This window comes from Dasypus novemcinctus, chromosome 5 (assembly GCF_030445035.2).
Source record: "Dasypus novemcinctus isolate mDasNov1 chromosome 5, mDasNov1.1.hap2, whole genome shotgun sequence".
Classification (NCBI taxonomy): Eukaryota; Metazoa; Chordata; class Mammalia; order Cingulata; family Dasypodidae; genus Dasypus; species Dasypus novemcinctus.
In genome coordinates this window covers 91,098,541-91,106,240 of record NC_080677.1, presented here as the reverse complement: position 1 = coordinate 91,106,240, position 7,700 = coordinate 91,098,541, and positions in this window count along the sequence as shown.

Genomic DNA, 7,700 nt, shown 5'->3' with positions numbered 1-7,700 from the left:
CGACCCCATCCTCTCTCAACAAACCTCTGAGATCGAGGCCGCCACCACCTCTACCCTTCATCTTTTTATAATTAGCTTATCTGTGTATGATAGAAACTTATACTTCTACCTGAGTTGGAACCAACTGAAAGATAGAAAAAGCAAAATGGAAAGTATAAATGCAATTTCTAGACCAAGAAAATACTATTGACAAGTTGCAAATATAAAGTTAGAAAGTGATTGTCTGATTTTTATTGTGCTCTTTTGACACAGTTCAATATACTTTATTAATATTCCTCCTATCATAATTTTTTATATACATACCAGTTTCTCCCATTACCTGGTAAGAGTTCCTAGACCATAAACTATCCTAGCGAATTGATTCCACACTCCCTCAAATACGACTTTTCATAAGTCAAGTCCTTTAAAACTACAACATTTCATATATTTCTCAGACTACATGTCAAATCATTATCACGCAAACATAATACTTTTACTACTTTCTTAGAGCATAGTGTCGAAAGGAAAAAAATTAATATATCTGTGCTCCATCTACATTAATGCAATAGTGCAATATTGAACCACTTTTATCTGTCACATTCCGCAAATGAAAGTGGTGGCTAAATTTTATGGTAGTTAAACTGTGAACCTTGCACAAAATCTCACCAATGTGGATGTGGCCCTTTGGTATTATTAGGATAGGAGTCTTTATTCTGCATCTTAGACTTTAAAAGTTGCTATGGTTATAAGAAACCTATCATGTGGTCATGTCTACACTGTAAAATCTTTCTAAAGTGCACAGCAAATTCTTGATAGAACGCATGAGGTTTTCGAAAAATAGGAAATTTCACCACACATTTCTCAGGCAGACTATAGAGGAGTCTACTCTAAGCTTCCCAAAATGCTGTGAGTAAACTTGTCAACAGTTCTTAAGTTTGGAACAATGTGCCTATTGTTTGCATCTCCTACTGTCTACTTCATAGTGATCTTGTACTTTATACACAAGGGACATGAAAATTCTACTCTTTGAACAAAGGTTACAGTTGGGCATTTTGAGGCAAATATGACCTATGTTAGAGTTCAGTTAAACCTTTTGGGGAAATATACCATTAGTTGATAAAAAGAGCTGTAGATAAATAACTTCTCATGCTATTGTGTTTAAATGGCTTAGGAAGAGATTATGTTTTAAATATCCTTAAACTTTTATTGAGTGTGCAAGAATCCTTGCTGTGATGCTGATAAACTCCTTGTATCACCCATAGTCAACAACAGCTTTTCTTTAGCTGTCTTGATTAAATGAGTGACATTCACTATTTGCAAAATCCCCCATGGAGTAACTTGAGCTTGCTTGTGCCTAGCCACAATACCAGTAATGACATGATTCTGAGGGGATTTGAAATCCTATCTCAACAAATTCATTTCTGTTTTTCAACATATATTCAAAGCCATACTTTGGCATTGTAATGTGAATCTTGACAGGGCTAAGGTAAATTCATCTTGCTAAACTGAAATGTTTCTGGCAGATGTCTACTCTGTAACAATCAAATTGTGTGTACTATAATATATGACAACCACAGTGTTACTTCTGCTTGTAAAACTTACAAATATAATACTTTATTAATGCAAACTCAGAATGTAATTTTGCAGTGTATTATTTAGCCATAGTTTTTCATTGAGAAAACTTTTGAAGAAAAGCTACCAACTTAAAAGTAGTGGGAACTTTTTAATGACTATAGAAAAGATACAACTTTTTCATCACAAAGTAATTCCGGCATTTTGATACTTTTCAAAATCATCTACTTGTTGAAATTTAAGAAAGCATAAGTTAAATGTTTCTTCTCTTTAAATATTAACTTTGTTCCCCATGCAAATTTAGTCATTGTCCCAGGCTGATGCTCTAATTTAAGAAGAAATTATTAAAATACAAATGCTAACAAAGTATTTTAAAAGCAAATAGGTTTTTGGCTAGCCCCTGCCTAATTACCTGTACCACCTATAAACTTCAGTACAATTTATCATATTTTAGATCTAAGCATCTATATTTAAAAATTTTGAATTTGCTTTGTGAATTCAAATATATACATTGATCTTTTAATTATTAAAAAATAACAATTTAATTCCATGATCCTTTTATAATTTATTGGAATTAAATTAGAAAACAATTACTGTATAATACAATACAAAATAAAATAAGGCCTATTTGGATGATTATACAAGAATTTGGAAAACATAATATGTGATGCACAAAACTTAAGATAAATCAGGCAACCTCTTGGGGCCAGTAAATGCCATCCCAGACTAACATAAAAATCGGGACATGCCCAAATTAAAATTTGACTCATGTTGTGTCAAAAGACAAAGCTTAGCAAGAACACAACTTTGGAAGATTTACTAACTAATTTTAGAACTGCTGGAGGCTGAGCAAAGAGATTTGGGTTATACCTGTATCTAAGACTACAATTGGACCTGGACATATTTAGTAAGCCAGTTAAGGAATGACTCATTAAACCAATCAGTTAAAAACCAGTAATTTATTAGTGACCTGTCAATTTAGTTCGAAATAGTCAAACTATTGTGTGTGTGTATAACCTAGTAAAAATAATTTTTCCTCTTTCTCAGGTATGCTCGGTAATCATCATCAAGTGTTTCTTAGTATAACACCAAATTTTGCACATTATGTTATTCATATTTTATATATATTCATTCATTCACTTACACATTCAATAAATATATAGTTGAACACCTATTATATGCCAGCCATTCTGGATATCCTTTGTCCATGTCTCTTTGCTCTTTGTCTCCCTCTCCCTTTCTCCCTACTACCCCCTTACTGACACACAACATTAGCATATTAGCGAACTAGAGATTTTACTTTGGCATATATCTCATTAATTCATACTACCAGTCCCGCCATGTAAATCGTGATAGGAATTATGATGAAATTCCTAATATCCATCTATATTAGTCAAAGGGGTGTCAATGCAAAGTATCAGAAATCTGTTGTCTTTTATAAAGGGTATTTATCTGGGGCAGAAGCTTATAGTTACAAGGTCATAAAGAGTAAGTCATTTCCCTCACAAGTCACGTCCCTCACAAGTCTGTCACCACGCACTGGAGCAAGATGGCTGCCAGTCTCTGTGAGGGTTCAGCCTTCCTCTTCCTCTCAAGGCTCCATGGTCCCAGCTTCTTCCAACTTGAGCTGTAGACTGGAATAACGCTAATATCTCTTCCTAAGGCTTGTCTCTTTCCAGGCTCAGCTACACTGCTATCTCCACAAGGCCAGCTATAAACTATCAGGGGAACTGCTTGGCTCCCTTCCCAGGCTCGTGTCAAAACTCAGCTTTCTCTTCTGTCTTGTCATTTTCTGTTTGAGTGTCCACCCACCAAGGGGGCAGGGACTCAACATCCTATTGATATTGCCGAATCAAAGCCCTAATCTTAATTTAATCGAGTAAAAGTGAAACCACTGAATTTAATGCAATCAAAGGAACAGACTGATTTATTTCTTTTTCGAATTCATCAATAATATCATGACATACCATGCAACTGCAGACAAAGCACTTTCAAATTGACTCACTTAATGATGTTTGTGGCCTGAAACATGAAAACACTTCAATACTCCTTTGGACCTGATTTTTATTTAACATTTATAAAATTGGTTTTGTATGCAAACACTGGGTTAACATGTCCATTCACCTGGAATAGTCTTTCCAGAAATGTGTTTAATTCAGTTTCTCACCCCCAGCTGTCCCTACAGCCAATTCCCTAGTTCAGACCCTCCTTATCTTTTGTGTAAATGAATGCAAAATCTTTTAACTGCCTATCCAGTACATTCTTAACCCCTTCTAGTCCATCATCCTTACTACTGCCCCAGTATAAATATGATCAAAGAATATATTTAGTCTTGCAACTTCTTTGATTAAAAACCCTCTGAAGTCTTCAAATTGTCTACAGGACAGAATTCTGAAGCCTTTGGTGGTGAGGCGTTTAAGATGCTGCCCTGTCAGACTTGGTTCAGTCTCTTTTGGCTACCCCTTACTCTCCAGTCTGTCCAAATTACTGCAACCTCAGAACTTTGTTCCTCTGGCTTCTAAAGCTCTTTCCTCTTTTCCACACTTGATGAATATTTACTCCTTCACTAAATCCCAGTTTGAATATTTCCTCTTCTGAAAACCTTTCCTGACACTTCCAGATAGCCTTAGTCACTCCTACCACTCTAGTCCCATAACAATCATGCCCATCTCTATTATAACTTTAATTCTATCAAATGAACATGGGCTCTTTCTCTTTAAACTGAGAACTCTTAGTGAAGAACACCTTACTATTACTATTCCTAGAAGAGGGCCTGTCATAAACAGGTGACCAGCTCCTTGAATAACTGGGTGGATATTCAGGCATCAGTTAAAGTGTTGCAGGTTTACTAACTTGTGATTGAGGTAGATGTCTAAGGCTTGATACTGGACCCATCTTAGGTTGAAACTATTTAGTCAGAGAGCTAAGGAAATCATATTAAGTGGTTTATTGCCAGTGGTTTCATTAATATAGAGTCCTCAAATAAGACACTTCTGGGGTGGGGGTTATTTTCCATGCTAGAATTTCTACTGTGGGTCTGCTTAGGTTAATAGTGAGTCATTTCAAGTCCTGGGGAACAAAGAAAGTCTTGTCACCTCTAGAGGTCCTAAAGCTTTAGATTACTCAACACTAAATTTTGAATCATTCATGATGATATCCTCCTTCTTTTCTTACCCACTTCTAACTTGTTATAGTGCCAAATGGAGAGATGTGCCATGGGAGTTGTGTGATCATTGAACCAAAATTGTTAAGGAAATTCCTAGGGCCTCTATTGCAGTTCTTAGAATACCAGGTTTGATTAACTGTCCATGTTAGAGAGACAAAAATATGCAAATGATCTCCAGGATTTACATTATTATGATAAATCTTAGAAATGATGGTAAGATTGGATTCAGACAACATGTACAGAGCTCTGGTAGGAAAAAGATGTCTCACTCAAAGGGCTTAATTGAAGAGAGGTTAATAAAACTGTCTGTTTACTGAAGATCAGGTAGTTGTAAGGGAACCCACAAGGCAGACTGAAGTGCCAGGGACTTGCAACAATGGCAGGCCCTTCCTGCCCCATGCCTGAAGGGGCAAGGGGCAGGGAGCTGTAGCTGTCGAAGAGGACATACTACACAGCATCCCTCATTTGGGAAAACACTGCCTGGAAGGAAAGGGGCCAGAAAAGGAGTGAGAAATTAATATCCTGACTTCTCTTTCCTTTACAATCTGATTCCTTGCCACTGATTACCATTAGCCAAAGTCAACTGGAAGCCAGAAGGCAAAGGAGCCCAGCACAAAGCAGACAGAAAAAGAGAACAGATCTGGACGGGCAAATGGAGAGTGAACAGCACACTATCTTGGGAAAAACATCAACCCTTGACTCCTTGTCAATTTAGAAAAAAAAAAGGACATTGTTGATACATAGACATGGTACTAATGAGATATTGAGGGGTGATTGTCTTTTGTGTCAATGTGTATCATGAGAGATTTGTAGCACCAATAGATATGACTTTCAGTCTCCTTTAGAACCCAAGCCAAGATTGGAAAAATGAAAGATGAGAGACAAGGCAGGCAAGACTTCACATCAACCCACCCAGCTTCACCAGAGCAGTTGTGATTTAATGTATTTATTGTATTAAGTTATATGTCAGATTTCATATGAAAAATATCAGTCTAATGAAAAGATCCAGGATTCTGTTCCTGGAAATGTGTTACCAGCTTTTTCATGTGTAAAATGGAAGTAAAAACATAAATCCTAGATGAATCAGAGGGTTCTAAAGATCAAATGAGAAAATGGGTATCATCTCCTTTAAAAGAAAAAAAAAAAGCTAAACAGGCTCTAAAACTGTCAGGCCCTATCACTTCTGGATGCTATCTTAGAAAGCTGGTCCCTGGGTGTATGCTTGCCAATCATCACATCCTCTCTTTTTGGCTATCTTTCCTCTACACGTGGAGCACTTCACTCAACTCCAACTTAAACATCACATACAAAGGAAAGATAAGCAGTAAGAAAATCCAAATGAGTTGGCAATTCCACTGCAAGTTAAAAAGAAAGAATGAGATTCACATTGAACTCCGTTTTCTTGGTGCATAACTCCCCTCTACATAGGTCCTATTAACTTCAAAGGGAGCTCCGTGCATGTAAATGATTATATTTATTGACTGCGCCAACTCCTTCTTATCCTCCAGGCACAATTAGAAATATCATAGAAAAATGTATGCCAGAGACTTGGTTCCATATTTGATATTCTGTGGGAAATTTCCCATGGTTACAGATGTTAAAATTTCTGCCCAATGGTCCAGTTATGAATTCGTAGTCTCTCCTCCTCTATTACCCTTAGATTTATTTTTTCTATTATTTTTGGTATTGTTTCTTTTTAAATTAAAGGAATAAATATTCTCCTTGGGTCCAGGTAAACTGGCAGTAAAGTCTTGGCTTGTTGTACAACTTGGTATAGTAATAAAACTTACTGCATATTCCCACTCTCGCAAGGAGCTGTTAGTGCTTCCCTGAGGTTAACTTGTTAACACTTTGAGCAACCTTTTCCTACTTGAAGCTCTCTCTGAAAATTGCTGGTAGAGAGCTTCTAGGAACTAAATTACTGGATGTTCAGTTTAATATTATATTCACTAAACCATTGTATAATAACTTTAATGTTTACTGTAAATTCAGGCCATTATCAATGTTCTTATTAGGTGGCTATAAACTCAGGCTTCTCCAGCTGAAGTCACCACAAGCAATGAAAACAGATCCCAGCTATATGGAGAGCTGCACTTTTCACACCAACTTGTAGTTTGTTTACTTTAAATTCAGTAGTTTCTTGGTTCAAGCATCATGGAAGTTTCTTTAGAACTGACCCTCTGGCAAACTTAACATTCCCACTCTTACTTCTCAGTGAATTTAAGGCCCTGTAAGTGTTATAGTGTAAGTACAAGTGTAAAATGACTGCCCAGCAATTTTACAAATATCATATATCCAAAAGGGCAGATTAACTAACCTCATGTTTTTTAAAGTGATAAAATGGGAGAAAAGGTAGAAGTCTTATAAATGAAATATCTAGAATTATTAGGAAAGATAAAGTACATAAAACAAAATGATAAAAACCATTACCGGAAATGTTCCCACTTGTGATGATGTGTGGCTTGACATACACAAGGATTTTTTTTAAACTGCTTTGATAAGCAATACAACTTACAAAGGATTCATTCTGACTAGCATTATAGAAATTCAAATAAAATCATATCAAAGTAATTTGGATCTATTTTGAATTATTCGTAAGAAATAAGGATAGTCTAATTTTAGTAAATATTTATAGAGTAAAACAATCCAAAGTATATATAACAATCAAATTTCTAGTGAAAATGTGTGTAAGTAGGTTTATTTTGAAAGGAGAAGTCCTACTCCCAGTGTCATAACCAATTAAATTCTCCAGGTAATGACCCCATTTGCATAGTGAGCAGAACCCACAAGTGGGAATTTTAATGGGCACACTACCTGAGTACAGTAATTGAGAGTGACACAACTTGAACTAGTTTTGTGCTTACCCCACTGAAAATTCTACTCATATTATTTTTAATGTCAAGCTACAAGTCAAATTTCAAGATGATGGATTTGTTCTTTTTTAAGCACTGAGTTTGAATAAAAGAAATGCTTTAATTCTGTT